The sequence below is a fragment of the Marmota monax genome, unplaced genomic scaffold (genome assembly GCF_021218885.2).
Source record: "Marmota monax isolate L192 unplaced genomic scaffold, Marmota_monax_Labrador192_F-V1.1 WCK01_AAM20220418_F8-fsc00108, whole genome shotgun sequence".
NCBI lineage: Eukaryota > Metazoa > Chordata > Mammalia > Rodentia > Sciuridae > Marmota > Marmota monax.
The window spans coordinates 4,580,510-4,588,057 of record NW_026694593.1 but is presented as its reverse complement, the minus strand read 5'-3'; positions in this window follow the sequence as shown (position 1 = coordinate 4,588,057).

Sequence of the window (7,548 nt, the reverse complement as noted above, 5' to 3'; positions counted from 1 at the left end):
CTGCTGACTTCTTTTCCTGAATAAACACACCGCTGTCTCCGCGGCCATCAACCGGGCCTTCTTCCTCCAACCAGAGCCAGGTTTCTAGCAGCAACCTGCTAGTCCTGGACCTGGGCTGCTTGGGGGGTGGGGAGAGTTACAGAGAAGAGTGCGATTCCCAGCAGTGGCCAGTGGCTGCCATTCTTTTCTGTGCATCGGCCCCACTCCAGCCATAGCCATGGCCACACAAAGCCCATCTTCTTCAAAACCCTCCTTGCTGGCATCCTGCCTTGACATCCAATGCAGGTTCTAGAGCCATCCTCTCAGTAGCTGCCAGACACCGCTCCCACATCCCAAGGAAAAGTGGCCAGGTTAGGATTCTAGAGCCAGAGACACTGAGGACCAAGCTGGATCCCCCAGGGTCAGAATCAGGCTGGCCTTTGCCCTCCACCTTTGACAGATTCTAGGAAGCACAGGCTACCTCTGATAGGACGGGACTCACAGTTGTGCTCCAGGAACCCCTATCATCAGTCTGTCAAGGAGGCCAGTTCCTTCTCCGTAGGACCTTAGCATAAGCTATTTCCTCTCCTCCTTCCCTTCATCTTCCAGATCTGGAGACAGTAGTACTGACTCCCTCCCATCTAAAATAGGGGCACCTATGTACACTTATACAGCACCCCACACCTTTCCTTTATGCCATTGATCACTTTTTTTTTCTACTTATGTGATTTTTTAAAAGATGTCTGCCTCCATTATTAGATTATAAACATCCCAGACAATGCTTAGCACAAGCCAGATGCTTGATCAGGATTTGACGAATGAGCAGAACCATACTTGAATTTGTTTGTACATCCATTCATTGAGTTCCTAGAACATGCCAGGCACTGTGCTAGGTACTGCGGGTACCCAGAGTGGGTAGCTGCTGGGGGGAAATAGACAGTAAACACTGACCACCATCACAAGGCAGATTGTGAAACGCAGGAAACAAACAAGATGAGACAAACCAGCTAACGCCCATTATTTTGTAATCTGATACTTGAAGGTTTTGACAGAGCAAGTGTTTTTGTTTGTTTTTTGGAGATCTTTAGTGATCCCAGACCTTTCATTCCTGTGATTCCTAACTCAGCTCAGTCCTGGTGTTTCTAGGGAGGTCATTTGGCTCTACATGCTGCCACCAAGAACTCCTGCTTTGGGGGAAGGTCCGATGGGCTGGAGATCGGGGCTTTCTAGCTTTTTGACTTCTTAATCTCTTTGGAAGTCAATTTTCCCATCTGGTAAATAGAGAGGCTCTACCTAACAGAGTTGGTGTGAGGGTTCAACAGGATAACTCGTGGGCATTCATTAGGCTTGCTTCTGCTAAGAGTGTGAGAAAAGAGAAACCCAGCTTGATCTAACTTCATAATAAATCCATTTTTGACTTCCAGAATAATCGGGCAGAATTCAGGAATATTTGATTTTGTGGCTTCATCCATTCTCAGCCGCAGTTATTGAGTGTCTCCTATGTGCCAGGCACTGTTGGGTATATAGCAATGAACAACAAATAAATCACCTGGCAAAGGTAGTTTAAACATCTGGGGGGAAATGCAGCAATGAGAAATAAGGTAGCAAAGAAGAGAGTTTAGTAGATGGAAAAAAAGTGTTGAGAAAATCAGAATGGCAGAGGGTGCCAGGAGAGTGTGCCGTTTTAAATAGAATGGTGAGGGAGGGGTGGCCGCCTTGGGAAGGCAGCAGCTCAGTCATGATATGGGTGAAGGAGAAAGGGAAAAGCATTCTAGGCAGGAGGGATCCCAAACGCAAGGGCTGGGGCCATGGGGCTTACCTGGAGTGGTCAAGGAGACCCAGGGGTCAGTGCAGCCAGAGCAGAACAGACGAGGGGGAAATTAAGTCAGAGCCCAAACAGGGTCGTAAGGTCAGGCTTGTAGCCACTGCAAAAACTTTGCTTTTATTTGTGGTGAGTTAAGGAGGGATGTGGGTAGCCTTCCATGTTAAAAAGATCTGCCTGGCACCTGTGCTGGGATTCGGACGAAAGGGCAAGTGCAAGGGAGACCAGGTCAGGGACGACCAATGCGACCTTGGCCTGAGATGGTTGGGGTGCCGATGGGGGCGGGGTAGAGTGGTCAGTCTCTGGACATGTTCTGAAGAGGACCATAAAGGATTTCTTGCTGGTTCCATCCGCATCCAAAGGGAAACAATGAGCCAAGATCTTTGGCCTGACCAGCTGGAAGAATGGAGTTGCCATTTTAGCGAGAGGAGGAAATATCGGGCCATCTGTTGAATTTGAGCTATTTGTTAGGCATCTGAGGGAAACGTGGAGTAGGCAGTGGGATATGTGAATCTGGAACGCACAGAAGAGGCCCTGCATGAATCTGATGTCACCCATCTTCATTTCTGTAGATCAGGAATCGGACCCATTAAGAAATGACAGGCCAAAGAGCAGCAGAGCTGAGACTAGAACCACGTTGTCTGTCTTGAGAGCAGTGTTCTTCCTCGTACCCTACGGATCCTTCAGCTCAGGGCAGGGCTGTTCCCTCAGAGTATCGCCCCCTCACTTCTCCAAGTGCCATCGCTCCCACCCCCTGAGAACGTTTTAGTCCATTTTGGGTTGGTTTAACAAATACCTGAGATGGTTCTGGGGAGGCTGGAGAATCTAAGAGATGGTGCTGGCAACTGTGACGGCCTAGGGCCGAGTCATGACACGGCAGAAAAGGACAAGTGGGCACATTGAGAAGAGAGAGAACACAGGAATGACCTCACTTTACAATAATTCACTCCCATGAGAACAAACCCACTCCGGAAAGGAATGCGGTCATCCTTTTAATGACCTAATCATCTCTTAAAGACCCCGCTTCCAAACCCCACTGCAATGACAATCAACTGTCAACATGAGCTTCAGAGGGGACAGAACACATTCAGACCATCCATAGCAACTTTACAGGTGACCCAAGGGTCCTTATTTCCTTGCTCTTGCTGGTACCATTATAGAAGAACACTTAGATGGCTGAGCAGCACAATCCCCGTGCAGTGGTGCACAACTGTAATTCCAGCTGTTTGGGAGGCCGAGGCAGGAGGATTGCAAGTTTGAGGCCAGCCTGGGCGATTATTTTGAGACCCTGTCTCAAAATAAAAAATAAAAAGGGCTGGGGATGTAGTTCAGTGGTCGAGTCCCCCTGGGTTTAATCCCTAGTATGGAGAGAGACACGAGGAAGAGGAAGAAGGAGGAGGAAGAGCGGGAGGAAGAGGACAGAGGGGGAGGAGAGCAAGAGGGGAAGGGAAGGAGTGGGAGGGAAGGGAAGGAAAAGAAGATTGGGCAGCACAGAGAAGTTTTCAGGGTCCAAGTGAATTGGAAGACGCAGAGAAGTTCAGGCCTTTCTTCCGGGTAGGCAGGCAAGGCTACAACACTCGCTGGGCTTCTGGGTCTAGGGTGTATCTCCTGAGACCTTGAGTGGTGGCTTCGGGCAGCATGACTTGGCCACAAATGCCCACTGCAAGCCCTGGTGGGTGATAGGGTCGGTGACAAACTGTGTCTTGCAGTTCTGGCTCCCCGCTCAGGACCTGTGACGAATGACCTAGGTCTGGTCTCTGTTCCAGGAGGGCCTCAGGGGTGTGGGCTGGTCTGGGCTACTGATGTCCACTGTCTTCTTGAACTGGTTGATCTTACAACATCTTACTCTTTGGTTTCTCCTGGCACTTGACTCCAGCACGTGAAGGACACGTATCTTCTGCCTTAAGCAGGATAAGCTGCCACGTTTTCCTGCGTGGCCTACTAGATCCGACCCCACCCACCTCTGCAGGAGCTGCACTGTCCATGACCGTGAGTTTGTAAATGTGGAGGCAAGATGGCTAGGATACTTGGCCTCCTGGGAAGGAAAGCCACCTGTTAAAGCCCTGGAAGTGTCCTAGCAGCTGATGGTCTTATTTCTTTTCAGGAGCCTGGCTACCCAGCTGGCCGGGTGGTTGAGGCTGACACTCTGCAGATTTCCACCTGGGCCTATTGCTGTTAGAAACTGGACCCAGCAGAGAGGGGCCAGGACACATTCAACCTATTTATATGGAACCCCAAACACAGCTATTGTATTATTCTTTCTTTTCTTTGACTGCATAGGATGAACCATATTTCCCTTCCTATACTGGGACTATTGAAGGAAAGGATTAGGCTCTCCGTGACCATGAATAAAGGCAACCAGGTTTTCAGTATACAACGATTTGGATTCTGGTTTTAATAGATTCCCGAGGGCCACTGTGAAGGTACAAAGGAGTGAGGCTTTTTATGTGAGTACACAGAGGAGAGGATAGTGAGTTGGTCTGATTTCTGTCCATGGCCTTCAGTACATTTCCAGCTTCTGGGAGGCCCTGGGTCAAGGCCCCTGTAATCTATGTCTATCTGTCTGTCCTCCATCATTTGGGATTGATTGCCTAGAATCTTGTGTCCTAGTTTCTGGAAAGATCTGTCTCTCTCACCACCGCCGCTAAGTTTGTACACAATTTTCCCTGCCACAAAGGGGTTACTTTGCTCTGATCTCCTCAGTCCCCAGTCCCAGCCCTGAATCCTGGAACTCCAACTCTGGCTTGAAGACAAATTCCTCATTTACCAGGACAAGGGCTTGGACACGGACTCTTCCTTTTTCTACTGTCCCTTCTCTCAAACCGAGGAAGGGGCTGCTAGCCACTCATTAAACCCATTTCCCTTTCTTCTTCAACATATAGTTAGACCATGTTTTCCAGCCAAACTCCCTTGCAGTTTTATGGGGGCTTGTGACTGCGCTATGGCCAATGGAACCACTTCTGGGCCTGGTCCCCCAACCCCTCCTAAGTGGATTCTCTCCATTTATCCGGCAGCTGGATGCCAACACCCAATAGGACTTTCTAAGTCATGTACATTGAAGATAGCAGAGATTTTGTCAGTCTGAATGAATCCTAGATGCCATCCCCTGGACCTCATGTGAGTGAGAAACACATTCTATTGGGAGGCTGAGGCAGGAGGATTGCAAGTTCCAGGCCAGCCTGGGCAACTTAGCAAGACCCTGTCTCAAAATGAAAAAAAATAAATAAATGAAAAGGGCTGGGGATGTAGCTCAGTGGAAGAGCACTCCTGGATTCCATTGGGAGAAAAAAAAAAAATCTGTGAAAGATATGGATTAAGTTGTGGAGATTTAAAGGCTTATCTGTTTCAGCATTTGGCTTTATCAGACCTAATAATAAAACCCTTCATGATATGCCCCGGGAGCTCTCATTCTTTGGCAGAACTCTCCTTATCTTGACCTCTTCTGAACGTCTCTACCCACTGGCCTTTGTGCAGTTCTAGCTGATAGGGCTCACCTGGTGCAGTCCTCCCCCTGGGCTTCCAGGGCCTGGGCAGGTGCAGGTAGCCACTGCCTCCTCCACTCCTTAACTCTCCCCACGGCAGACTTTCCTCCTTAGGAATGGCACCACCTCGTTGTTCTCCGTCCTCCTTCAACAGTGCTCCTACCTGGCACGTCCACTATTGCCCCTGGGTTTTCCAGCTGGTTTCCACCTTCCTCTTACTCTTGTCACCTGTTCGCTACCGTCAGCACACCTTGGTCACATGTGTACTTGACCAACTTGTTTTCCTGATCCCCGGGGGGGGCGTTTCCAAATTGTTCTTCTTCGTTGGAGGCCTGGCCTCCTACTTCACTGAGAAAGCTGAGGTGCTCTGGCATGAACCCCTTCAGTCCCCATCCTTCTCTGTGTCCCCACCTCCTATCTTTTGTTCCCACTGTCATGGGAAGCTCTTCTCCTGTAACTCCCATCTCCACCCGTGCTCTCTCCATCCCTGTCTAATACAAGAGAGCTGTCCTGCTCGATGGCACCTCTGGATCCCTTAAAAGTTCCAGTCTCTCTCTACTAGCTACTTCCAAAGCAAATTATGGATACAATCAAATCTCTTTCTGTGAATAACAACAAAATTCCCAGAAAGCAAAATGTTCTCATTCCCCATTCATTTTTCCACCCACCATCCTGTGGATTTTGCTCCGACCTCCATCTTTATTGCCAAATCTGAAGGCCTCATTTTATTTATTTCTTTTTTTTTAACCTGTTTATTTTAACTGAAACACAAATATATTAAAAAAACAATGTGTTTACATAAAATTAAAGGAAAATACATCAATAGAGAACTTTCCAAATTTCCTGGATTATTTTAACATTAGGAGAAAAAAATAAAAGATTTTTAGAAGTTGAGACAAGAACCAGGTTCGATTCATTATGTTCAACAAATGAGTGGTAACAAAATTCCAAAACCCACCAGGTTTTTTTTTTTTTTAATTTTGTTCTTTGTTTTAAGAATAACATTATATTTCTGGAGGCATCTGTTTTTCAGGGAAGAAGAGAAAACCACTGAAATTTTTTCCTTTGAATTCTAGCCAGACAATAAAAGGAATGATCCCTTTACTGATTCATCCGAAGACCACACTGGAGAGCTCACGTTTCTCGCCTTCTCTTCAGCCCTTGATGCGGTGAACCTCGTCTTTTTAGGGATGGACACTGCTATTCTGTTCTCACGCTCCTTGGTGGGTCCTTGATCTTGTGTCCCAACTTTAAACCTTAGCCTGGCCTGAGGCTCTGTCTTTGCTCCCTGTCTTCCATCTCTGTCCCCCCCTCACCGCCCTCCACTGTCACTCTGCATAAGCCATTCCCCAGGGTTCCAATGACAGTTTTCATGTTGACTCATAAATTGAATCCGTGGCTCATCTCTGGAGCTCCCAGGTCACAATATCCAGAATCCTGCTGGCACTTCCTACCTGGCGGAGGGTCCACGGGTACTTTAAACTCAATGACCATCAAACCAAGCTCACTCTTCACCTCTCCTTCAAGCCTGCTCTTTCTGTGTTCTAAGGGTGCCACCTGGAGCCCCCGCCCGGAGTCTGAGACTTGAAGTCATCCTAGACAGCTCTCTTCACCGACCTGCCACATGGAGTCAGTGGGAAAGTCCTGCACTCCTGACGCGTGTCACTTTTCTCATCTCTGTGGTTCTAACCCAGGCAGCCCTTACTGTCCCCAGCAGAGCCCTGCAGGGCCCCCTAACCAGTGCTCTGGCCTTCAGTCTTGCTAATCCCTTCCTGCCACCAGAGTCCTCTTTATCAAAGCAGAACTTCATGTTGCTTCCCAGCCCAAACCCTTTGAGGCTTCCTTGGGCCACAAGATGAAGTTCAGGCTCCGTAGCAGGGACTGTGAAGCCTCCCACGGCCCCCTCCTGCCCTGACCTTTCTCTTTCCTTGGACTCTTGCCTTACTAAACGCCTGGCAACTCTCCAAAGTCCCTGTGTCCTTTAATGCCACTGTGCCTTTGTCCCGACAGTTCTCTCTGCCTGGAAGTTCTTCCCCTTCTCTCTGCCTGGTAGAGGCCCAGCTTCCTTTACAAAGCCTTTTCTGCCTGGGTTCTGTTTTGGTTTGGATATGAGGTGTCCCCTCAACAGCTCATGTGAGATAATGCAGTAAAATTTAGAGGTGAAATGATGGGGTCATGAGAGCCTTAACCTACTGAGTGCATTAATCCACTTGAGTGGGTTAACCAGATGGTAACTGCAGGAGGCAGGCAGGGTGTGGCTGAGGA